This window comes from Carcharodon carcharias, chromosome 24, assembly GCF_017639515.1.
Source record: "Carcharodon carcharias isolate sCarCar2 chromosome 24, sCarCar2.pri, whole genome shotgun sequence".
Classification (NCBI taxonomy): domain Eukaryota; kingdom Metazoa; phylum Chordata; class Chondrichthyes; order Lamniformes; family Lamnidae; genus Carcharodon; species Carcharodon carcharias.
This window is the reverse complement of record NC_054490.1, coordinates 21,830,830-21,857,044: the sequence shown is the minus strand read 5'-3', so window position 1 is coordinate 21,857,044 and position 26,215 is coordinate 21,830,830. Positions and strand designations below refer to the sequence as shown.

General features: G+C 42.7%; 1 non-coding gene across 1 annotated transcript; it reads left to right on the top strand.

Annotated features, from left to right (window-relative positions):
• Nucleotides 1-11,580: 11,580 nt before the first annotated feature.
• On the top strand, nt 11,581-11,653 carry trnak-uuu. The gene has a single exon. It is a non-coding gene; the product is annotated as a tRNA-Lys (tRNA).
• The last annotated feature ends 14,562 nt before the right edge of the window (nt 11,654-26,215 follow it).

Genomic DNA, 26,215 nt, shown 5'->3' with positions numbered 1-26,215 from the left:
TAGAATATAAAAATAGGGAAGTATCGTTGCAAGGCATTGTTCAGACCACACCTGGAGTACTGTGCACAGTTTTGGTCCTCTTACTTGGGAAGGGTGTAGCTGCACTGGAGGTGATTCAGAGCAGGTTCGCTACATTGATTCCAGAGATGCAGGTCCTGTCTTATGTGGAGAGATTGAGCAGTTTAGGCCTATACTCGCTAGAGTTTAGAAGGGTGAGAAGAGATCTAATTGAGGTATATAAGATACTAAGGGGAAAGACAAAGCAGACATGCAGCAGATATTTCCCCTGGTGGGACATTCTAGAATGAGAAGCCATAGTTTTAGGCTAAGGGGTGGTAGATTTAAATCAGAAATAAGGAGGAATTACTTTTCTCAAAGGGTCGTGAATCTGTGGAATTCACCAGTTGAAGGTGCATTAGATGCTGGGACGTTGAAAAAAATTAAGGAGGATTTGGACAGATTTTCAATCAGTAATGGGTTGAAAGGTATTGGCGAGAGGGCGAAAAATTGGAGTTGAGGCCGAAATGAGATCAACAATAATTTTAATGAAGGGCGGAGCAGGGTCTAGGGGCTGAAATGCCTACTCCTGCTATTAGTTCTTATGTTATGTTCTGATAACATGGCTTTGAATCACACAACATCTATAGAGGTTCGGTGGCATCCTTCAAAAATATAATCAAGCAGGCTATCAGCTAATCTGCTTAAACAGCTCTAATGGGCAGGAAGGCAGGAAATTGAAGTGACTGAGCATAATTCAATCAATTTACGAAAGCAAAATTAATAATTAAGCATAATACTTAGCTAGAAGCTAACATATCATAAATAACCATTACAAATAGTTGCCGATATTTTGAAATCGTGTTTTTCAAGCTTCCAAGTGATTCGGATGTCTCTGGCGATGCCCGAATTTATTGTCCATCACTAATTGTCATTGAGAAGGTGTGGGCAACCCACTTTCTTGAATTGATGCAGCCCATGTGTTGTCGGAACACTCAGGATACTGTTAGGAAAGGAGTTCCAGGATTAGATCCCAGAGACAGTGACAGAAACGCGATGCAGTTCCAAGTCAGGATGGTGTGTGAAATGGAGCAGAACGTGCAGGTGGTAGATTTCCATTGCTTCTACTTCACTTCTCCTTCTAGGTGATAGAGGTCGTGCGTTTGGAAGGTGCCGTTGAAGGACCTTTGGCGAGTTGCTGTATATGGTACAAAATGCTGCCACTGTGCATGGTGCTGGAGAGAATGATTATTTACTGTGGCATATGGGGTGCCAATAAACTGAGTAGCTCTCTCCTGGATGATGTCAAGCTTCTTGAGTGCTGCAGGAGCTGTATTCTTCCAACAGCCAAGGCGCGTTCATATTGGATGGATTCGGTTTTTAGCTACAATGGACAAAATTGGTGTTCTCTCCTAAAACTGCATCCTTCAAAGGCAAGTTGCAACCTCCCACTCTTATTTTTCTGTAACTTAAGGAGGCTCCATAATTAACTCTATCCTTAGTAGTTTGAGGGCCCATTGCAGAAACATGCAAAAAAGCAGCTGTCACATCAAACACATTGCGCCTTGAAGTTCACTTGCATTGCCATCACTGTATTCCCCACTTTCAACATCTTGAGGGTCACCAGTGGCCTGAAATGAACTGGAGTAGCCACATAAACACTGAGGCCATATTAACAGGTCAGAGGCTAGGAAACGCGCAGCACGTCACTCATCACCTGACTCCCCAAAGCCTGTCCATCATCGAATAGATACATGTCAGGAGTCTGATGGAATACTCCCCACTTGCCTGGGTCAGTGCAGCTTCACCAGAACTGATGGAGCTTGACATTGTCCAGGGCAAAGCAGCCCGCTTAATTGGCACCACATCTATACATATTCGTTCCCTCCACCACAGACACAGAGAAGTAGCAGTGTGTACCATCTTCAAGATGAAGGGCAGGCTTTAACCAAGTCCCGTTAGACAGCAATTTCCAAAACGACGACAACTACTGTTTAGAAGGACAAGGGCAGCAGATATTTGGGAACACCACCACCTGGAACTTATCCTCCAAGCCACTCACCATCCTCATTTGGCAATATATCACCATTACTTCACTGCCGCTAGGTGAAAATCCTGGAACTGCCGGCCCTAACAGCACTGTGGGTGTACCTACACCACGTGCATTGCCGCGGTTAAAGAAGACAGCTCACCACCACATTGTTAAGGTCAGCCAGGGATGGCCAATAAATGCTTGGTTATACTTAATTTCTAATATGTTACTTGCATCTCCTGCTATGGGGCCAGACATGAAACCTGTCTTCAAAGTCGCTGCCACGCCCTCTTTCCCTATAATAATTTATTCTGTCGCTCCCTGTGTGGGACCAACGCTTATCTCTGCTACTCGCATCCTTTTGTTTTGTTTTGTTTATAAAACCTCATTGTATCTGTTTTACATTTGTGCCTTGTGTACCCGAATTTACTATTTACTGCGTTGGCAACTTTTTCTTGGTATCTTCTTGTTTTCTAAAAGTATCCCAATTGTCAGACTTGATGCTGCTCTTTGAACATTATGTAAGCCTCTTCTTTTTAATCCAATAGTATTCTTCACCATTATAGTAAACACTGGTGCATCTTTCTTGCTGATTTTGTTTTTGTTCTTCAGTGGACATGTTCCTGTTGATGATTTGGAATTGTGTCAAAAAATGTTTTCCATTGGTCAATGACCACCATACCTTTTAGTCTATTTACCCAATCAAAATTGTCCATTGTCCCCTCATATTTAGGGCATTGTCTTCAAGCTTTAGATTATTTATGTGCAATGTGTATGTTACTTACAAAGTTCATGTGTAAAGCAATTCTATTATTCTCACTGTTTCCCAATGGATCATTTGCTGTGAGATTACAAATTAACCCACCCTCATTGCACAATGTAAGGTCTAAACAGCTTTATCCCTTGCTAGTTCCACAATCCCCAGTTGGTTTCACAGCATTATGATTGGGAATATGGCATCAAATTACACAAACACGTAAGAAATAGTTGTGACAGCGGGCTTCACGGCTATTGTGGCATTCGCGCCTGAACTTCTATAGTTGTTATGTCGTTTCTGCCCAAAAATCTATCAATATTAGCCTCGAATTTGCTCATTACACTATATTCACATGCAACATCCTTTGACCATTCCACAAATTTACAAGCTGGCATAGTCTTCACTTCATCCCAGGGCTAAAAATTCCAATGATTCCCTTTAGACTCTGACCCTTGCTATGGGAAGCCCAAATCCTATACTCTCACCAACCAAATGAAGGCGTTCTTCATGTTTTCTTTTTTTGTTTTCATGCCTTTCCAATTTACTGTTTCCAAGTTCAGAAGGCTCTTTATAAACTGAAACAACATACCAACTGGGTCTCCCGAGTGTATTAGGACTTGAATGGACAAGCAGAGCCAGAGAGAGTGTACACAGGTAGGATTCCTCCCTTCTCAGTACTTTGTCAGCTCTTGACCACAGGACGTTTGGACACTGGATGATCTGGAGGCAATAATTACAGTATATAAACCTGAATGTCAGTAATGGCTTAATGGTTGAGAATGTGCTGCGTATATAGAAAGATTAAAGGACATGAGTGTTACATGGAGATTTTCCCCAGTATCAACATATGAACAAAGTGTCACAGCGTGAGGAGGAGACCCCACAACGTTGAAATGGAAACATTGCGCAGAAAATGTCTTGAAGCACGGACTCTCAGTTTCAAAGTCGGATGCTCTAGCAACTGATCTCTTCGAGCTCATAATCAACAAGGAGCAACTGGGCCCGTGTATCACAACTAATGGTGAGGAGAATTCATTGGCCTCCAATACAGGTGGCCCCAAAGATTTAGGGGACACTAGAGCAGTCGAAGTTTCACATTATAAGTAATTCTATCCGGATTACAACCTTAACTATAAACTATTTGGCAAAGGGTCAGTGAGATTAAAGAGGTAAAATCATGGCTCCAGGATTGATGTGGGAGTAGTTGCTTCGAATTCATGGGACATTGGCAACAGTACTGGGGAAAGAGGGAGCTATTCCATTCGGATGGGTTCCACTTGAATCATGCTGGGACAAGTGTCCTGGTAAATCGCCTGTCTGGGGTAGTAGATAGGGCTGTAGACTAAATTGTCGGGGTGGGATGGGGGTGGAGGTCTCAGTTGCATCGAAATACATATTTAAAAAAAAAATCTATGTTCAAGTAGAGGGTAAGAGTACAGGTTCGTGACGAGGCTGGTGGTTAACAAAAAAATGAAAGGAAGGCACCGAGTGTGTGAGCATCGTATTTCACCAAAGAATCATATGAGTAGCGAAAATTGACAAAGGAGCAAACTTAAAGATTTTGTATCTGAATGCACGTAGCATTCGAAATAGAACTAAGAAGTTAGCAACACAAATAGAGGTAAATAGGTATGATTTGTTGGTGATCACTGAGACCTGGTTACAGGAAGAACAGGTTTGGGAGTTGAATAACGAAGGGTACTTAGTGGTTCAGAAACATAGGCTGGAAGGAAAAGGAGGCAGTGTACCTTTGTTAGTAATGGAAGAGATCAGTGCTTTGTGAGGAAGGTAGCGTGATAGATTGATAGCAAAAGCTTCTGCCGGTATATTAAAGGTAAGAGAGTAGCTAAAGTGAATGTTGGTCCCTTGCAGGGCGAGACTGGGGAGCTAATAGTGGGAAATGCAGAAATGGCAGAGATGCTACATCAATATCTTGCCTCAATTTTCACAGTGGAGGACACTAGTAATACCCCAATAGTAACAACTTGTGCAGAAATGATAAAGAAGGAGGAACTTAGAACAATCACCATTATTAGAGAAAAAGTACTGAACAAACTGTTGGGATTAAAGGGTGACAATTCCCCAAGACGTAATGCCCAACATCCCAGAGCCTTAGCGGAAGTGACATTTCGGATAGTGGATGCATTGCCTATAAAATTCCAAAATTCCCTGTATTTTCAACCGATTGTAAAAAAAAAAATGCTAATATAACGTCTTTTTTCAAAAAGGGGATGCCGCAGAAGGTAGGAAACTATAGACCAGTTAGTTTAACATCTGTCATTGGGACATTGTTGAAATCCATTATTAAGGAAGTAATAATGGGGCATTTGGAAGGTCAAAATGCAATCGTTCAGAGTCAGCATGGTTCTAAGAAGAGTAATTCGTGTTTGACTAATTTGTAAGAGTTCTTTGTAGATGTAACAAGCAAAGAGGATAATTGGGATCGTCTAGATATAGTATAGCTGGACGTCCAAAAGTTCTTTGATAAGGTGCTGCACAAATGATTAATATACAAGATATGATCACAGTGAGTTAGGGATAATATATTAGGTTGGATAGAGGATTGGATAACCAACAGAGTGCAGACAGTCGGGATAAATGGGTCTTTTTCTGGATGGCAATCTGTAACTCATGGGGTGCCACAGGGTTCGGCCCTTGGACCCCAACTATTTACAATCTATATTAATGACTTAGATTCAGGGATAAAAAAGCACTATAGCTGAAATTCCAGATTGCATCAAAACAGTTGGGTAAGTAAGTTACAAATAAGAAATTTAAAAATGGTTGTCGGCAGTTTAGGTGAATGGGCCTAAATTTGGCAGATGGAGTTCGACATGGATAAGTATGAGGTGATCCATTTTGGTCAGAAGAATAAAAAGTCGACTTGTTTTTTAAATGAAGAAAAACATCAGAATGCTTCAGTGCAGATCGATCTGGATGTCCTTGTGCATGAATCGCTGAAAACTAGTATGCAGGTACAGCAAGTAATAAGGAAGGCAAATGGAATTTTGACATTTATTGCTGAAAGAATAGAGTATAATAATATGGAAGTGTTGTTGCAACTGTACACGGCATTGTCGAGACAGCAACTGGAGTACTGTGCACAGTTTTGGTCCCGTTACTTGGGAAGGATGTAGTTGCACTGGAGTCGGCCCAGAGCTGGTTCACAACGTTGATTGTAGAGATGCAGGGCTTGTCTTATATGTAGAGATTGAGCAGTTTAGGCCTTTACTCGCTAGAATTTAGAAGGATGGGAAGAGATCTAATTGATGTATATAAGATGCTAATGGGAGAGACAATATCGACTTGGAACAGCTATTTCCCCTTGTGGGACATTCTTGAACGAGAAGCCATAGTTTTAGGCTAAGGGCTTGTAGATTTAAATCAGAGATGAGGAGGAATAACTTTTCTCAAAGGGTCGTTAATCTGTGGAATTCACCACCTCAGAGTGCAGTCGATGCTGGGACGCTGAATAAATTTAAGGAGGAGGTAGACAGATTGTCAATTAGTAATGGGTTGAAAGGTTATGGGGAAAGGGCGGAAAATTGGAGTTGAGGGCGAAATGAGATCAACAATGATCGCAATGAAGGGAGCAGCAGGCTCTCGGTGCTGAAATGCCTTCTCCTGCTGCTAGATCTTATGTTCTTAGAACATGGCTTTGGATCACATGACATCTATAGAGTTTCAGTGGCATCTTTCAAAAATTGCCTAATCAAGGAGGCTATCAGCCAATATGGTTAAGCAGTTCTAATTGAGAGGAAAGGAGGAAATTGAAGTGATCGAGCATAATTCAACCAATTTACGAAAGCAAAATAAATAATTATGCATAATACTTAGGTAGAAGCTAACAAATCATAGATAACCATTACAAATAGTTGCTGATATTTTTAAATCGCGTTTTTCAATCTTCCAACTGATTCAGATGTCGCTGGCAATGCCCAAATTTAATGTGCACCATTAATTGTCATTGAGAAGGTGGTGGTGAATCCGCTTTCTTGAAGGAATGCAGCCCATGTGCTGTCCAATAACTCAGGATACTGTTAGGAAAGTAGTTCCAGGATTAGGTCCCAGAGACAGTGACGGAACCATGATGCCGTTCCAAGTCAGGATTGTTTGTGAAATGGAGGGGAACGTGCAGATGGTAATTTCCATTGCGTCTGCTTCACTTCTCCTTCTACATGGTAGAGATTGTGCGTTTGGAAGTTGCCATTGAAGGACCCTTGGCGAGTTGCTCCGGTGCATTTTGTAGATGATACGCCTTGCTGCCACTGTGCACGGTGATGGAGAGAGCGATTATTTATTGCGGCATATGGGGTACTAATAAACAGAGCAGCTCTCTCCTGGATGATGTTGTGCTTCTTGAGCACTGCTGGAGCTGTACTCATCCAACAGCCAAGGCACCTTCATATTTTTGGATGGATTCACATTTTTGCTACAATGGACAAAATTGGTGTTGTTCCCTTAACCTGCATCAGTCAAAGGCAAGTTGCAGCCTCCCACTGTTATGTTTCTGTATCTGAATGAGGCTCCTTAATTAACACTATCCTCAGTAGTTTGAGGGCCCATTGCTGAAACGTGTGAAAAAGCAGCTGTCACATCAAACACATTGCGCCTTGAAATTCATTGGCATTACCATTACTGAATTCCCCACCATCAACATCGTGAGTGTTACCTTTGGTCTGAAACTGAACTAGACTAGCCATAAAAATACCATGTCCACAGGAACAGGTCAGAGGCTAGGAAACATGCGTCTGGTAACTCAGCTCCTGACTCCGCAAGCCTGTCCACCAACTACAAAGCACAAATCATGAATTGGATGGAATACTTCCCACTTGCCTGTATGAGTACAGCTCCCACAACACACATGAAGGTTGACACCATCCAGGACAAAGCAATCTGCTTGAATAGAGCTTGCACTAATTGTATTGAGTGTTTCAAGGAGGCTATGTTAAGTGATGGACTTTAAGCTCGGTAGCTCAGCTGGTAGAGCACAGACTTTTAGTCTGAGTTCTCCAGGATTCAAGCTCCTGTTCAAGCGATGTTTTATTTGTTCACTTCTCGTAAAACAGGAAAGAAAGTCATTTTGTTAGGTTTCATTGTCCCCTGGACGATTTTAACTTGAGTTTAATATCAGAAAATGGACATCGAATCCAGATTCCAAAAGCTTCAATTGCCTCTACATTTCTATTACATTTCCAGCTTCACCTTGCGGAAAACTACTTCCTGACTTGGCACTTGAGCATTTGGTTATTCCCATTCTTTAGGTCGTTGGAAATGGTGTGCGTTTTAAACAAATGATCACGATCGAAACCTGGGCCTGTGAGCTCAAGACAGGAGTATGTAAATTGGTCTCCTATTTACTCATTGAAACAGTCAATCCTGCTGCTGGATCAGTACAGCTAAGACCCAGAGGTGAACGTAATATTGCTTGATGTATGAATAGTGTCTGTAACAATGTTTGGAATATGAGCAGCTGCAGCATTTTCTTGCCTTCAGGGTTTCTCCAACAGTCAATACGTACGTGGTTCAAGTTCGATCTCAATTGCAACTTCCAGAAAAACCTTCTACACCTTTGTTTTCACAGAACACCAAGATATATCGATGTCAGTCTTGAATATAATTAGCGAGAATCGACAATTCTCCGTGTCCAGATTTCAAAAGGTTCTCAAGCCTTTTAAAGAAAATATTTTCCTCATCCCAGTCTTAAAGGCTGACACCTGCCTCTAAGACCCCCCTGACTGCAAGATCTAGAGAGCCGAACCACAACAAACATTCTTGGGTATTGAAATCAACACTTCATATTCTTCAAAAATTTTGAAAACGTGGAAATAAAGACACAAAAATCAGGAAACACAATGAACTGAAGCGTTACTTCAAGCGGCAGATCCCAGGCCTGTCGTTAGAAAGCACACAACAAATCATAAACAACAAATAAAATAGTTGCTATTATTTTAATAGCGCGATTTTTAATTCTTCCAAGGTTGTCGCTGGCTATCCCAGGATTTATTGTCCATTTGCAATTGACACTGAGAAGGAGCTGGTGAGCCTCTTTCTTGAACCAGTGCAGCCCATGTGTTCTCAGTACACTCAGAATACCGTCGGGGAGGGAGTTCCAGGATTTTGAGCCACAGACAGACAAGCAACCTCGATGCAGTTGCAAGGCTGTCAATGGGAAGGGAACATGCAGATGTTGGCGTTCCCGTGCTTCTGCTGACTTTCTCCCTTCTAGGTGGTAGAGGTCGCGGGCTTTGGAAGATGCTGTCAAAGGGGCCTTGGCGAGTTGTTTCAGTGCATTTTGTAGATGGTAAACACTGCTGCCACTGTGCGTCGGTGGTGTAGAGAACAAATATATATTGTGGTGCTGGAGTGTCAATCTACCAGGCTTCTCTCTCCTGGACGGTGTCGTGTTGCTTGAGTGTTGTTAGAGCTGGAATCCTCTGGGCAGCTGGAGAGTAATCCATCAAACTCATGACATTTGCTTTATAGATGGTGGGCAGGCTTTGGAGAGTCAACAGGTGAGTTACGGGCCACAGAATTACCAGCTTCTGACATGCTCCTGTAGAGATAGTATTTTTTAAGACTGCTCGGTTCAATTCTGCTCAATGGTGACCAAAGGATGTTGATACTGAGAGTGGGACAGAAAGCACGTAATGTCTTTGAATGCCAAGGAGAGATGGTTAGATTCGCACTTGTTGGAAATGGTCATCGCTTGGCACTGGTCTGGCTGGAATGTCACTTGTCACTTATCAGCTGAGGACTGAATACTGCCAAGGTCTTGCTGCACATGGTACATGGATTGCTTCAGCACCTGATGTTTCGCAAATGGTGCTGAATATTCTGCAACCATCAGTGAACATCCCCACTTCTGAACTTATCTTGAATGGAAGGTCACTGATGAAACAGCTGAAGATATTGGGGCCTAAGCATGATGGAAATGTTCAGCAGAGGGCAGATATTTTGGCGAGAAAATAGTAATTATTCAGAGGACCTGATGTGAACAATGATGAGCGCTATGAGTAAGTTCGCCGAGGAATCCTGGATATCTCAGTCAATAGAGATTTGTTCGCATAGGATGTCATTCCGGGCTGCTGGCCCTTTTGCTGGCAAAGCTCCCAGCTCAGTTTGTTTGACAGAGCAAGGAGGCATAAGCAGTTTACTCAGAACGTCCTGGTTCCCTGAACACAACCGGTTGTTACAAGCATTCAGTTTCATAAAGTGTACACCCTTTCCAAAAACTATGACCTCAGTCATCTTTCAGAACTGTGTTGTAAATTTAGTTTGCAAACCAAAAAATTGTTCCCTGGCTTCACTTTTGTTTGCCAATCTTCAGGCCTGGTTGAAATAGTTTTTTTTCTCGTATTTTATCATCTCAATGCGTTACAACCCTCGATCTGCACACTCTTCATTCTTGTATGCTCAAGAAAAACCAAGCCACGAGTGTGAAACCTACATTCCTTATTATCCCGCTGAAACATAGAATCCACTGCTAAATCTGCACACTTTGAAGAAAATCTCAGTTCGAGACTTGAGCATCACAAATTAGCCACACAGAAAAAGTGAGCCAATGAAAAATTATGGCAATGAAATTGGCCTCTGCCAGTCATGCTAACCCAGCATTAGAAATGAATTTTCTGTCCGTCGACAATCCCACCTCCAATTCACTCAGAGTAAAATAATATCATAAAACCGGGAGGAGTTGAAGATCATCCCATTTGTCTGCATGGCATTCAAACCATTACAGAGACGAGAATGAGTGTTCAGGCAAAGACATGTTTGATAATGTGAAATGGTGCAACAAGGCCGCGGGGTAGAGATTTATTCAATGCAGAACTATCCCACTGGGGCAATGCTGCCGTTAACCGGTTTCTGGAGAGTTATCCCATCGACAATACTCCAAGCCTAGTGTTCCGTTAGCAATGGTTTTTTCTTCAGCTTGTCTGCCTTTGCTCAGTCTCTGTTTTTGAAGCAGGATTCCCTTTCACGGTGCTGCACAGCCCTCCTTAGTGATGGTGATTGCAAGTAGTGCTTGAAGGAAAGTTCATGTGTGCATGCACTGCTGTCAGTAGCCTAGGGCTGCTGTTGCTGCCCTGCCTTAGCTGGGAAAGTGACTTAGTTACTGAACGCTAATAACTCATGTTCGAAAAACAGCAGCGCTTTTATTCCCATCTCCCATGCAGTGCGATGAAGGGAAGAATGTTGTGATGAAGATTGTCCTCTTTGAAATAAGCTAAGGTACCTTCATAGTGGATGGATTCTCCTTTTTGCCACAACAAACAAAAAATGGTGCCGTTTTCCTCATCCTACATCCATCAAGAACAAGTTGCAATCTCCCGCTGTTATGTTTCTGTAACTTAATAAGGCTACTTAATTAACTCTATCCTCAGTAGTTTGAGGGTCCATTGCTGAAACGTGCGATAAAGCAGCTGCCATATCCAACACATGGCCCCTTGATGTTCATTAGTATCACCATCACTGAATCCCCTAACATCAACAACTTGGGGGTTACCATTGGCCTGAAAGTGAACTGGACTAGTCATGTAATCACTATGGCCACAGGAGCATGTCAGATGCTCGGAAACGTGCGGCGAGACAATCACTTGCTTACTCCCCAAAGCCTGTCCATCACCTACAGGTAACGAGTCAGGAACGCGGAATACTAGTCATTTGCCTGGATGAGTACAGCTCACAAAACGTTCAAGAAGATTGACACTCTCCAGGACAAAGCAGCCCGCTTGAATGGAGATTGTGCTAAGTTTATTGACTGTTTGAAGACGATGTTGCATGAAGAAAGTAAGCTCGGATAGCTCAGTCGGTAGAGCGTCAGACTTTTAATCTGAGGGTCCAGGGTTCAAGTCCCTGTTCGGGCGAGTCTCTCTTTGGTCACTTCACATGAAGAATGAGTCTGTGCCCTGGACAATTTTAACTTGCGTTCAGTATCAGAAAATGCACATCGACTCCAAATTTCAATATCCTCCGCCATTTATGCTCTACATTTTCCGCTTCCCCTTGCGGAACAATTGCTTCCTGTCTTGGCACTCGTTTGGGTTCTTCCCATTGTTTCGGTCGTTGGAATCGTTTCCCGTTCTTAAACATCTTCACATTATTGAAAGCTGGGGCCAGTACACCATTCTGTCCTGTGGCTCAAACGACTAAAAACCAGGGGTATGCAAATTGCTCTCCGATTTGCTCATTGAAATAGTCAATCCTGCTGCTGTTTCAGTGCAGTTAAGATCCCGCGGTGAAGGTAATACTGCTTGTTGCTGTGAATAGTGTCTATAACAATATAAGGAATAGGAGCAGGTGTTGGATATTCAGGCCTTCAGGTCTTCTCCAAAACTCAATATGTAAGTGGCTCAATTTCGGTCTCAATTGCTGCTTCCAAAAAAATGCCTTCATAGAGAATCAGCAGTTCTCCGTGTCCAGAATTCAAATTCAAAATTAAAAACTTTCACAAGCCTTTGATTGAACACGTTTTCCTCGTCCAAGTCATAAAGGCTGACACCTGCCTCTGAGTCCCTGACTGCGAGATCAAGAGACACGAACTACAACAAAGATTCTTGGATATCTAAACCATCTCTTCACTTTCTACAACAATGTATAGAATGTGGAATTAATTAGAAAAAAATGCAGCAAACATAAGGGCATCAGGTGCCATTTCAAGCGTCATCTCCCAGGCCTTGCGTTCCCAGGCTGAAATTGCCATCATTGAATTAACCAATTATTATAACAGCTCCAAAGAAGCCGGGCAAGGGAGAAGAGAAAATATAATTGATGCTGGCAATCTGGACAATCGCAAAAGAAAATAAATAAATGCAACCATTCAAGGAGCTCTCAGTTGAAGGTGAAAGTATTCTAAAGTAGCGGAAAAACAGACCAATGGAAAATGGTGGGAGTGAAACTTGCCTCGGCTCGTCCTGGTAACTCAGCATTAGAAACGCATTTTTTTTCCTTTTTGATTCCATTTTCCCCTCTCAGTGCACAGCTGTTTGTTCATCTGAAGATTCTCCGAAGGAATTTTGGTGTACCCTATACGGCCTTCACTGTGGTTCCAACACTCAATAAGCTGATGCATCAGCGTGTATATCAATTGCAGCTCCCGTGAAATATCGATCGCAATCCTGAATATTTTCAGCCAGCATCCAGAGGTGTGGCGTGCCTAGATTTCGGAAGTTTCACAATCCTTTGAATGAAGCCATTTAATTAATCCCAATCAGAATAACCGATGCCGGTTTCTGCCACTCCGACAAGTTACGCTACTGTTCCCAGTGATTGCAAACATTCTTGAACCATCCACACTCTCAAGTGCTTTAAAATGCTGTGCGTCTCAATGAGAATTCTTCACATCCTAATAATATAGAATGAACAACAGAAAATGAATGCAATGGTCAGGCATTATTTGTGGCGAGCTGGAGAGATGTGAAGTGTCAGATCTCTTGCTTTACTTACCGAGGTTTAACTTTACCAAAATGAATAGAGCGAATGGCATCAGAGGCTCCAAATAAGCCAAGCAAAGGAAAGCGACACTGCAGTGCAAACACTGTCGCTGTGGATCAGTGAGAAGGATGTACCAAATTATAACTAGATATCAATCTACTGGCCAGGTAGGCAGAAAATTGGCAAAAGACATCCAACCCAGAAAAGTGTGAGATGATGCAATTCGGAAGGTCAAGCAAGGCAAATGATAACACGGTTAATGGGAGAATACTGAGAGGTGTAGACGAAGTGATGGATCTTGGAGTGAATGTTCACAAATTACTGAAGGTAACAGGGCAGATTGATAAGGGGGCTCAGAAGGTATATTGTATCCTTTCATTTATTAGCCGAGGTTTAGGCGGGAGGTATTGCGGACACTGTATAAATCATTAGATAACCCTGAACTTGTACACTGCGAGAAGTTCTTGTCACCTTATGACAGAAAGGATGCAATTGCGTTGGAGAGAGTGCATAGGAGATTTACGAGGATATTGCCAGGACTGGAAAATTTCAGATACGTGGAAAGTTTGATAAGGCTGGGGGTTGTTCACTTCAGAAGAGTTGAGGCTGAGGGGAAATTTATTTCAGATGCACAGAATTGTCACGGCCCTGGATAAAGTGGCTAGGCAGGCGCTATGAACATTATTAGAGAGGTTAGTGACTTGCGGATCGAGAGTCAGAGTTTTTGCTGGGAAGATTAGATGGGAGATGCGAGTTAATTTCTCTCTCCAAAAGGGCGCTAGCGATCTGGCAACGACTTCCTGAATGGATAGTAGAGGCCGAAGGCCTCAAATCATTAAAATGCCGTGTGATTATGTTCATCAGGTCCCATGACTTGCAGGGCTGGGGGCCAAAATGTAGAAAGTGGGATTAGTCTGGGTAACTCGTTTCTCGGACGCCGGGGACATGATGAGCCAAATGTCCCCCTTTTTCTATCATTACATCTTATTGATTCTGTAATGCAATTATATGTTCAAGGAGAATGGAAATACAATTCGTTCTGCCAACCTATGCATCCTTACCATGGTTGTTAACAATATTCAAGTAAAAGCCTGCACAAGACTTAATTATTTCAAAATAGCCAAAAAAGGGTCAATGGAAAATTATGGCTGTGAAGGAAGCGTGCAGGAATCTTTATAAAAGAGCTTTGGAAAGACATTTTCTTTTGCTCAACCACCTCACCTCGAATTCACTTAGCAAAACAATGTTTTCAAATGGAACTGATGCACATTCCATTTCCCTGAATGGCCGTCGAACATTTACAGAGAGTCCGGGATAAGTCTTCAGCTGAACCATTGATTGCAGATGGCAATGAGTGCAACAAGCCCTCGAGGCAATGATTTAATCGACAGAGATCTATACGATTGGAGCAATGCAGGCTCTGGACACTTTTGGTAGAGTTGTGGAAACACGAACAGGACCCATCCTGTCTCCTATTAGCGAGGATGGTTTTCAAATTCCATGCCAGTGCTTGGACTTCTTTATCCTCTAGATTTTATTTAGCACTGTGATAAAAATGATGCATAAGCGATGTCCAATTACAAATGCTGCAGACAGTAAAAAATCATATCACTTCAAATGGTTGCAGCGACAACGAGGGCCTGATTGGGAGCTGCAGCTTTGTTTGGTATGAACAACTCGCTGGTAACAGGAGATGATGAGTTCAAATCTCAGCGGTGCCTTTTCTTCGGGCTCCTTATCAAACATTTAGTCTTTGTCAGCAATTCTGGTGAATCAATTCGTTTTAAGCGATCGGTAAGAACGAGGTTTGTGCAAGATGCTCTGGCTTACACCACAACGCGTGTGCATGAAAGCAAGTTGTGTAATCAACGTTCTTTCTTTCTATGCTATGTGGCCGAGACAGCCACACTGAACCGGGAAATGGTGGCCAGAGGAGATACCGAGCACCGAGAATAAAATATTCAATGATTAATATCTTCAGGAAAGGCTGCGGGAAGATAAAACGTGAAATGTTTAAATTAAGGTCTTTTGCTGCCAACTCTATTAACTGGCCCGGAGCCTGTGAAACGGACAATTTAGAGAGGTGCACCGAATTCGCTGTCTTGCTTTCAGAGTGGATTTTCTCCCAATCTGCCCAGAGAGAACAAAAAATGATGCCGTTTTCCCACACTTAAAACCACGCCCCTCATTTTGCAACTCCGCGCTCGTATTTTGTCAATTTAATGACCTTCATTAATTTATCTTTTTGCCAAAACATTGAGGGCCGAGTGCAAACACGTGGGAAAAGGCAGCTGTCACCTCAGACCTCGCAATGAAAGAGCGGGTTCGTGGTGGGAGTGAGAAGATTTATTAAGAGAATGAGAAGGGCTTCAGAGTGTCTGCGCGTCACGTAAATGTTCTGTAGAAAACAGATTTCTCAGGAAGGGAATACCAGAGGAAACGAGGTTGCATTGAATGTGTTTAGAGTTTGAAGAGCGCTGTATAAACACTCGCAAGCGGAGCTCGGATAGCTCAGTCGGTATCGCATCAGACTTTTAATCTAAGGGTTCAAGTCCCTCTTCGAGCAAAGGTTTACTTCGTCACTCCACGTGACACGGAGAATCAGGAGTCATTTTGCAACGATTTCCTTGCTCCCTGAACGATTTTAATTCCGTTCAGTATCAGAACATTCTCACTAGCTCCAAATTTGAATGGTTTCAATTGCCTCCTAGATTTGTGTCGTACATTTCCAGCTTTTCAATGTGGTCAATCTGCTCCTCACTTAGCTCGTGATAGTTTGGCTTTTCCCATTCTGTAGTTCGTTGGAAATGCTGCCCACACATAAATGTTTTGACACTACATAAACCGGGGCAAGTCTCTCCTTCAGTCCTCTGTCCTCAAGGGAATTAAATCCACGGTTATGCATATTGCACTCTTATTTAACTCATTAGAACAAGCAATCCTGCTGATGAACCTGCTCTGCTAAGACCCCGAGGTCACGATCATACTGCTTGTGTTGCGAATGGTGTCTGTAAGAATATAAGAAATAGCAGCAGGGCCAGCATATAATGGCATTCAGGACCTCCCCAACATTCAAAATGTGCATGGCTCAATTTCGATCTCAATTGCAGCTGCCAGACCAGTCCTTACACCCCTTCAGAACACCGATAAAGATTGATTCCTGCTTTCAAAATAATCAGCGAGAATCGACAGTTCTCCGTGTCCAAAACTGAAACGTGCACAAGCTTTTGAATGAAAACGTTTACCTGGTCCTAGTCTTAATGGCTGACACCTGCCTCTGAGACTCTGACTGCGGGATCTGGAGACCCGAGCCACAGGAAAAAAAAACCCTGGATATCAACATAATCTCTTCACTTTATTCAAAAATGTAGTAATTGTCCAATTAAACACAGAAAATAAAGGAAACACAAGGAAGCCAGGCTTCACTTCAAGCGTCAGCTCCCAGGCCCTGCGTTTAGAGGCTTAAACTGTCCTCGTTGAATTATTCAATTATAATAACGGCTCCAAAGAAACCGGGAAGAGGGAACGAGTTCGCGGTCCAAATAGTGTCATTCTAGATCAGCGACAGGAATATGTCCAGAAGAATCAGAAATGCAATTGATGCTGGCAACCTGAAAAATCGTACAAAAAATTGAATAAATGCCAATTTTCAAGAAACATTCAGTTCAAGAGTGAAGTATTGTCAATTTATCCAGTAACAGACCAATGGAAAATGGTGGCAGTGAAACTTGCCTCTACTCCTCATGGTAACTCAGCATTGGAAATGCCTTTTCGGTTCGTCCACAGTCGCGCCTCCAATTCACTTCAACGTAAAATAATGTTCCAAAACGGAGTAGATAGTCTTCCTAATAGTCTGAATGACAGACACACATTTCAAGAGAATCCTGGACAAGAGTTCAGATGCAAGAATGCTCGCGGAATATTGGCATTTTCAAAAATAATAAATGTACAAAATTAAAGGCTCTGTATCTAAACACACGGAGTGTTCGAAACAAAACAGATGCACTCATAGCACAAAAGGAAATGCTGAATCTGGCAACTAATAAAGAGACATGACCATTGGCTATTATATCGTGGGGCCTGAACACTGAAGTGTACCTGACGCTTAGGGAGGGAAGGAATTTATGAAATTGTGGAGGCCTAGTTCCATTAATTGATGATGCTATTAGCACATTAGAGAGGGGTGACCTAATTTCAGGGAACCGGTACGTGGAAGCTTGTGGGTTGAGATGCGGAATGATAAAGGCATCATGTCACCTGTGGGAATGTTGTACAGGCCTCTAAATTATAACTACGCGGTTGGACAGAAAGTAATGGAAGCGCTAATGAGAGATTTCCAGAAAGCTGCAAACAAAAATCATGGGAATGTCAACAAAGCCAACAGAAAGGTTTTGGCCATGTTTCTCAGAAGAGCACACTCCGTAGTCAACCAAAGAGCACGTTATTTCAGGCCTGGTATTTAGCAACGAGCTGGGATTAATTGATAACCTCACAGTGAAGGCACCGCTAGGTAGCAGCGATCATAACATGGTTGAATTTTACATTCATTTTGAGGGAGAAACGGAAGCGTCCATTTTAAACTTGAATGAGGGCAATTATGAGGGCAATAATGTGGAGCTGGATAACTGAACTGGCAAACTGAGGTTAATGGGTAGGTCAGGAGAACTTAGAGCCAAACAAACATAGCAACATAGCAACACAGAAATGTACAAAATAGAAGCAGATGTCATTCATGCGGTCCTTCTAAACTACCCTGCCTTTCCATTTGATCAATGCTGATCCTCTTTCTCAAAACGTTGACGGCATTAGAGTCCAGAAATCTCTCTATTTCCTTCTAAGTATATTCACTGACAGTCTACACAGCCTTCAGTGGCAGAGAATTCCATAGGTTCACGGCCCTCAGAGTATAAAGCGGTCTAAACCGTAGACTGAGAATGTGCCTCGTTGTTCTAGACACCACAGCCAGAAGGTATAACAACCCTGTATCCAATCCGTCACTTCCTCAATGAGGTCTCCTCCCATTCTCCTGAGCACCAGTGTCTATAGGATTGGTCGGACCAATCTTTCCTCGTGCGACAATCCTGCCATCCCCAGAATCAGTCTGGTGAAACTTCGCTACGCTCATTGCATGGCAAGTATTTCCTTCCGTGAGTATGAAGATCAAAACTGCACGCAATGCTCCAGGTGTGGTCTCACCAAGGCCCTGTACACCTGCAGTAAGACATCCTTGCTCCTGTACTCAAATCCTCTGGCAATGGCGGCCAACATACCATTTGCCTTCTAAACTGTTTGTTCCACCTGCATGCTTGCTTTCAGTCATTGATGTACAAGGACAAGCAGGACCCTTTGAGCGTCAACATCTCCCAATCCACCATTATATACATTATGCCATTCCATTCTGTTTTTCATACCAAAGCCGATAAATTTACTACTTAAGAACGATAAACTGCATCTGCCATCTATTTTCCCACTTATTCAAAATGACTGAATCGTCTTGAAGCCGATTAACACCACCCACATTATTCACATTCCCACCAAGTTTCATGTCGCTTGTAAACTTGGATATGTTACATTTGGATCACTCATCCAAAAATTTGATATGTATTGTGAACAGCTGGGCACAAGCACTGGCTCCTGCGGTAAGGCAGTGTTACAGCGTGCTGCTCTAAAAATAATCGTTCATTCCTACTCTCTGTTACCTGTCTGCGAAAAAATCCTCAATCTTTGCCAAGAATATGACCTGCAAATCCATGTTGTTGAATTTTACGCTCGAGTATCTAAAGGGGCTGTTAAAAAAAACTTTTAAATTCTAAATACACCACATCAACTGCTTCTACGTTATCTATTCTGATAGTTACCCTGTCAGAGAATCACAAAAAACACAGTGAAGAAGAGTCCCTTCGGCCCATCGAGACAGTATATTTGGACTTTATTTTTAAGTCTAGATTTTCCTTCATATTTTGATACAAAACACTTCAGTGATGGCCAATTGCAAATGAGACAGGCAGAAAATCATCATGTTGTCAGTTCATGCGATTACACCCTCAAACCGCTCTTCGTGAGCTCCTCAATACTGGTGGATGAAGTGCCCAACTCGTAAACAGGAAATCGTGAGTTCGAATGCCAGTTTACTCCAAAATTCTTTTCAAGGATTTAGCCCTTGTCGGCAATTCTGGTTTCTAGATTATTTTGAAGCGATCATTCAAAACGAAGTTTGTGTGCAACTGAAAACACAAGATAGTCTCTGTTCCATCTCACCGCTTGTGCATAAAAGAAAATGGTTTGTTCAGTGTTTCATTCCGTCTGTGCGACAGGTCATGGCAGCTACATTGAACTGGGAAATGGCGGCCAGAGCACAAAGCGAGCTCCACAACAACATATTCAATGACTGATATCTTCAGGAAAGGTTGCAGAAAAATGAAACACGGAACGTATATATCAAGGTCTTTTTCTGAAAATTCTATTAAATGCTCCAGAGTCTCTGAAACGCACAATTTGGAATGGATCACCGAGTTCGGTTTCTTGCTTACTGAATTTGCTTGTATTCTGCCCAAAGAGAAGAACAGATGATTCCGCTTCCTTACCCCTAAACCCATGTCCATCATTTTGCAACTTCGCGCTACTATTTTGGCTATTTAACGACCCTCATCAATTAATGTTAAAGCCAAAACATCCTCAGTGCCCAACACGGAGGAAACATCAGGCATCGCAATGAAAGAGCGAGTCCTTGACGGCAGAAACAAGATTTATTACGAGAAGGAGAAGGGCTTCAGGCTGTCTCCGCGTGATGTAAATGTTCTGCAGAGAGCGGATTCCTCAGGAAGATATGCAGAAGGAAGGGAAGGTGCACTGTGTGTATTCAATGTTTGAAGATAGCTGTGCGATGAAGCAGAATCCAAGCCCCGGATAGCTCAGACAGGAGCGCAACAAGCTATGAATCTGAGGGGTCCAAGGGTTCCAGCCCCTGGCCGAGTGGAGCATTGTTTGCTCATTCAACATAAAGCTGAGCATGAGTCACTGTCCAATGGTTTCCTTGCTTCTTGAGCGATTTTAATTGAGTTCAGCGTCAGAAAATTCCCACCCACTCCATATTACAATCGCTTCAATTGTCTCCCAGATTTGTGTTTTACATGTCCAGCTTCCCAGTATGTTTTAAAAAAAATGTTTCCAGACTTGGCTCATAATTGTTGAGGTTTCCCAAACTTTATGCTGATGGAAATGCTGAACTCAATTAAACATTTTGGCATTATATAAACCGTGAAAAAATATACAGTCCAGTCCCTTATATTTGAGGGAATACAAACCAGGAATACGCAAATTGCACTCCTACTTAACTCACTAAAACAAGCAATCCTGCTGATGGATCTGCACTGCTAGGACCCCGAGGTTAATATACTACTGCTTGTTGTTGAGAATAGTGTATGTCAGAATATGAGAAATATGAGCAGATATAGCATATTCTGGCCTTCAGGACTTCCTAACACTCAATATGTGCATGGCTCAGTTTCGATCTCAATGGCAGCTTCCACAACAGTCCTTATTACCTTTTGATCGCATTGAACACCGAGAAAGATCGATGCCTGTCTTGGAAATTATCAGCGAGAATCAAAAGTCCAGAACTGAAAACGCTCACAAGCCCTTGAATGGAAACGTTTTCCTCATCCCAGTTTTAATGGCTGACAGTGGCTTCTGAGACCCTGCAAGACCGAGAGGCAGCAAACATTCTTCTTCATCTACATCATCTCTTCACTGTGGATAATATAGAATCAAATGCAGAAAATCCAGGAAATATTCCACAAGTCTGTCGTCATTCCAAGTTTCAGCTCCCAAAACTTGCTTTCAGAGGCTGCAACTGTGATGATTGAATTAGCGAATAATGACAGTGGTCCCAATGAACCAGACAAGTGCAAATGAGATCGCGGTCACAACAGTAAAATTGTGGACCAGAGCCAACACTGTGTTCAGGACTATCGGAAATGTTATTTGTGACGCCAACTTAGGGAATCGTACAAAATAATAAAAGCCAACATTCAAGAAACTCTCAGTTACAGGGTAAACTATTCTAAAGTAGCCTAATGAGCGGCTAATTGAAGATGTTGACACTGAAACTGGTCTCTGCCCATCCTGGTAACTCAGCATTTGAAAAGCATTTGCTCTCCGTTCACCATTTCGCCTCTACTTCGCTTCACAGGAAAATAATCGGCAGTAACTTCCGACTAGCATCGCTGGTGTGCAGGAATGAGAAGAAATACATACCTACTTTCCTGGGCTTGAATATTGCGTTATGACTTCCGCTCGTCAGAGCTGCTTGGGTGCTGCGTCCAAAGATTCGTCGCAGCACCTAGCGAAGGTCAGACACAGCTTAATAAAGGAGGCCATGCCCCATTTTTACAGCACTTTCTGCCGTAAAGCAGGTATGATTAAAGGGCGAGGGAAATTGACAGGCCAGGGGGTGGTCAGTGTCTTAGGTAAGTAGATAGGATTTGGGCTTCGGGCGATCCGAACTGGTGTAAGCATGACGTGGGGAAATGGTGCACGGAGGTCCGGGGCGTGTCCGTGGGGGGTCCGTGGTTTGGGTGGGGTGCGGGTTATCCGGAATTCGAGGGGAGGGGGATTGTGTGCTAAGGTCGATGGAGAGAAGGACCTGTCTGGAGATGGTGGAGTCCGAGGTCTGTGGGGGTGGTGGTTTAGTTTGGGCTCCAGGAGGCAGTGTCGGGAGGTCTGGGTGTTCCGGAGGTCAGATGGGAGTCCGTAGTCCGCGAGGAACACCTGTCCCATGAGGTCGGTCTGTGTTTTTCACAATAGTGAAAAGTGAGAAGAGGACTTCATTCTTCTAACTTTCTCTGGCTAACTATTATTGTAGCCTGCATGGAACTATCCAAGTTTGTGATTTCTATCGCATTTTGGGACTGATACCAGCACAGCGATATCGTCCAGAGGAAGTGTGCACCTCTTAGCAAATTCCATGCAGACACGTACTTGTGACCATCCAAGGCGGATCCCCCAGTGCATCTTTGGGGTAACCCCAAAATCCGACAGTTGGGGGCGCAAAGATACAGCCAATGTTTTAACATGAGATGAATTTCACCCTGATTGTTGGATTGATGGCCGGATAATTCCAGCGAGTCCAGGAGAATGCTTCAGCTGAAAGAATTACCAAGAAATAATAACAATACAAAACTAAACTCCTGTATCTAAATGCACAGAACATCAAAATCAACAGGTGAAGTGATAGCGCCAATGCAGTAGAGAAGAATGATGTAATTGCCATTACAGAGACATGGCTACTGGATGATATAGATTGGGACCTGAATATTGAAGGGAACGTGACTTTTAAGAAGGACAGGAAGTTGGGAAGATGTGGCGCTATGTCTCTGTTAATTAATGATGGTATTGGCACATTAGAGAGGGATGATCTAAGTTTAGGAACCCAGGATGCAGACGGGTGGGTTGAGATGAGGAATGATAAAGGCGGTAAGTCACTTGTGGGAGTCGTTCACAGGCCCCCAAATTATAAATAGACAGTAGGACAGAGCATAAAAAACGTGATAATAGGAGCTGCCAGAACGGTTCATCAATACACATGGGGTGTTTTCATCCACTATGGACTGGAAACATCAGCTGGTCAAAGGCACTGTAAAGGTGGGTACATAGAATGCTTTCAGGAAAGCTTCAATGAATAGTGCCTTCTGGAGCTAAGCAGGGAGCAGGTTATACTCGACCTGGTATTGAGCAACGAGTTAAGATTAATTGATAGCTTCTTAGTGAAGGCACTCCTAGGTAAGTATGATCAACATTTTCCTTTCATATTCACGGAGAGAGGAATGCGTCCAGAACTAGCATTTTAAAATTGAATACGGGCAATTATGAGTTCATGAATGCGGAGCCAAAGGATGTGAGCTGGCAAATGAGGTTAATGGACAGGTCCAGAGCGTTTTAGCGGCATAGATCGATAGAAAATAGAAGCCGGATTAGGTATTTATAAATATTGTCCAGCTCAGTTTCTGATCAAAGGACACCTCCCAGGATGTTGATTTTGAGGGACTCAGAGTTGGCTATGCCCTAGAATGTCAAGGAACTATGGTTAGATTCTCTCCCTTTGGACATGGCCATTGCCAGACACATGGGTGGCACAAACCTTATTTTCCACTTTTCAACCCAGGCCCCGATATTGCCCAGTTCCTGCTACATTTGGACATGGACATGAGGAAGAGAAAGCATGGCGGCGTTAAAGCAGAGTTTTCTAAAGTGGATAGCCAATTTAGCTTAAGTGATAAGTCAAATGATACGTAGTGGTGTTAATTAAATACAATGTTTCAGAATATAGAGAATAGATAGATTGCAAGGAGAAAGAAAGACTCCAATAAGAGAACTCACCATCCGTGCTCAACTGATAAGTTGAAGGTATTATTATCATTAAACAAGAAAGATTTTAACTATGGATGGATACGAAGCATATCAGATGAATTCACAAAATTTAGAAAACAAGAGACAATGGCTGCGGATTAATAAGGAACAAAATAAATGGTGTATCAAAGAAAGCTAGCTAGACACATTATGAAAGATAGGGACTGTTTTTTTCTAAATCTTTTAAAAAGAATAAAGTTAGAAAGGGAGGGAACCAGTAAGCAATTCATTACAGGCTGGTTAGCTTGACACCAGTTATAGGGAAAATCTTTGAACCTAATATTAAAGATGTCATACATTATTTAAGGTAATCATGCAGAGTCAACATCGTTTTGTGAGGGGGAAATCCTGTTAAACCAATATATTTGAAGGAAAATGTTCTATTGTGGATAAAGGGGAACTTTTGGATTTACTCTACATATATTTCAAGAAGGCATTTGATGAGCTGCCGCATCAATGTTTATTGTGGAAAATAGAAGCTTATGGTGGACGGTGTAACATATTGGAAAGTATGGAACTTTGACTATTTAACAGGAAATGCTTAGAAAGTATAAATGGATCATTTTGTAATCAGTAAGGTGTAACGAGTGCTGCGCCACAGGCTTGAGATATGGGCCTCAACAATTCACACCTTATATCAATGCAGGTGAGATGAGAGAGCATTTGACAGAGTGTGGCATCAGTCACCGCTGGGAGCAATGGAGTCAGTTGGAATCTGGGGGGAAATTCTCTGCTGGTTGGAGCAATAGCTAGCAGAAAGGAAAATGGTTCTAATGGTTGGAGGTCCATCATCTCATTTCCAAGGTATCACTGCAGGAGTTCCACAGGGTAGTGTCATAAGGCCCACCATCTTCAGCTGCTTCAACAATGGCCTTCATTCCTAGTAATTTCAGAAGTAAGGAATTCCGCTGATGATTTCACAACGTTCACCTCCATTCACGAGAACCCAGATACTGAAACTGCCCATGTCCAAATGCAGCAAGGTACGGACTCTATCTGGGCTTCGCCTAACAAGTTGCAACAAACATTATAACACTAAAATGGAAGGAAATGGCCATCTCCAGGAAGAGAGAATCTAACCATTGGCCTTGACATTCAATGAGATAAACATCTCTGAACTCCATACTAATTACATCCTGCGGTCTACCATTGGCCAGAAATCTACCTACATAGGCCATATCAGTTCTGTCAACAACAGCAGGTCACAAGCCGGAATCCTGAGGCGAGCAACTCACCTCCAGACTGTCCAACGTCAGTACACCATCTGCAAGGCATAATTCAGGATTGTGATTGAAAACTGTCCAACTACTTGGATTACTACACCTCACTTAAGAAGCTGACACCACACAGGACAAGGAAGCCTGCGTAACAATTTAGGCCTAAGCGTCACCTAAAATATATAAGAGGTCCTCCATTGAGGACAGAGGTAAGGAGATCTTTTTTCCCTCAGAGTGTAATGAGCGTTTGGAATTCTCTGCCTCAAAAGGCAGGAGAAGCAAAGTGTTTGATCATTTTTAAGGCTGAGGTGGAGAGATTTTCGGTAAGCATGGGGGTGAAAGGGTTTCGGGGCAGGTGGACATGTAGATTGAGGTTGCAATCAAGTCAGCCTATCTAATGGCGGAGCGGCTCGAGTGGCCGAATGGTCTTCCCCTGCCCCGAACTTATCTGCTCTGAAACTTGGGAAACATCAGTTCTCAGATCACGGTTCACTTTGAGAAACGATTATATGTTGCGAATAAGGAAACGTGTCAAACGAGGCCAAATGGAAACATTCGGTCGGTCTGTGAAGGAAATTTTCTGTGTGTGCGAATCTCTGGGAAGGGAATGCAAAATTAGAACATGGAGAAAAATCGGTTTGGAGAACTAAAATATGTCTTTATGATAGCTTTGTATCGAAGATCGAATAGCTCAGACGGTAGATTACCAGCCTTTTAATTTGGGGGTTCAGTGTTCAAGTCCCTATTTCAAGCGCTCTTTTCAATGATTGTTGATCTCCAGGAACACAGGCAAGAAATTGGTGCTGCTCGTTCTTTCTCCCTCATGAATTTTGATTGAGACATGCACTCTTTTCCTGGAAATTCGCCTTACCTGCTAGTTTTTGTTGCTTCTACCACTTTTGAGACATGTGCCGTACATTGCCAGCTCTTTTTTTGTGAAAGCTCCTTCCTCACTAGGTTCTTCGTTGGTCTGCAATTAGAAGGTCAATGATTGTGCAGCAATCTGCTGACTAATTTCGAGAGCGACGTTGGAAATAAGCCACGGGAAATGGGAGGGGAAACATTGAAGTATCGTTATGATTTTCCGAGAAATACTATACTTAGTGATGGCGAGGAACTCGAAAACCGGGACCTTTCAAAAGCAGAAGTTTCCGCTTTGCCAAAAACAATTTTTGATAACCTGGTTTGAGACTATCCGCAGTGCCACGTTATAGCCGCTTAGTGGCACTGTGGAGCAGCAGCACCTCCACGCTTAATCTGAAAGAGGAATCGAACTTCGGCTTAAATTCATTTTCTGTTTCCATTTTTTTCCGCAAAATCCAGTTTGACTGGAAGAAACCACAAGTTTTGGCACAAGGAAAAGGCTTTCCC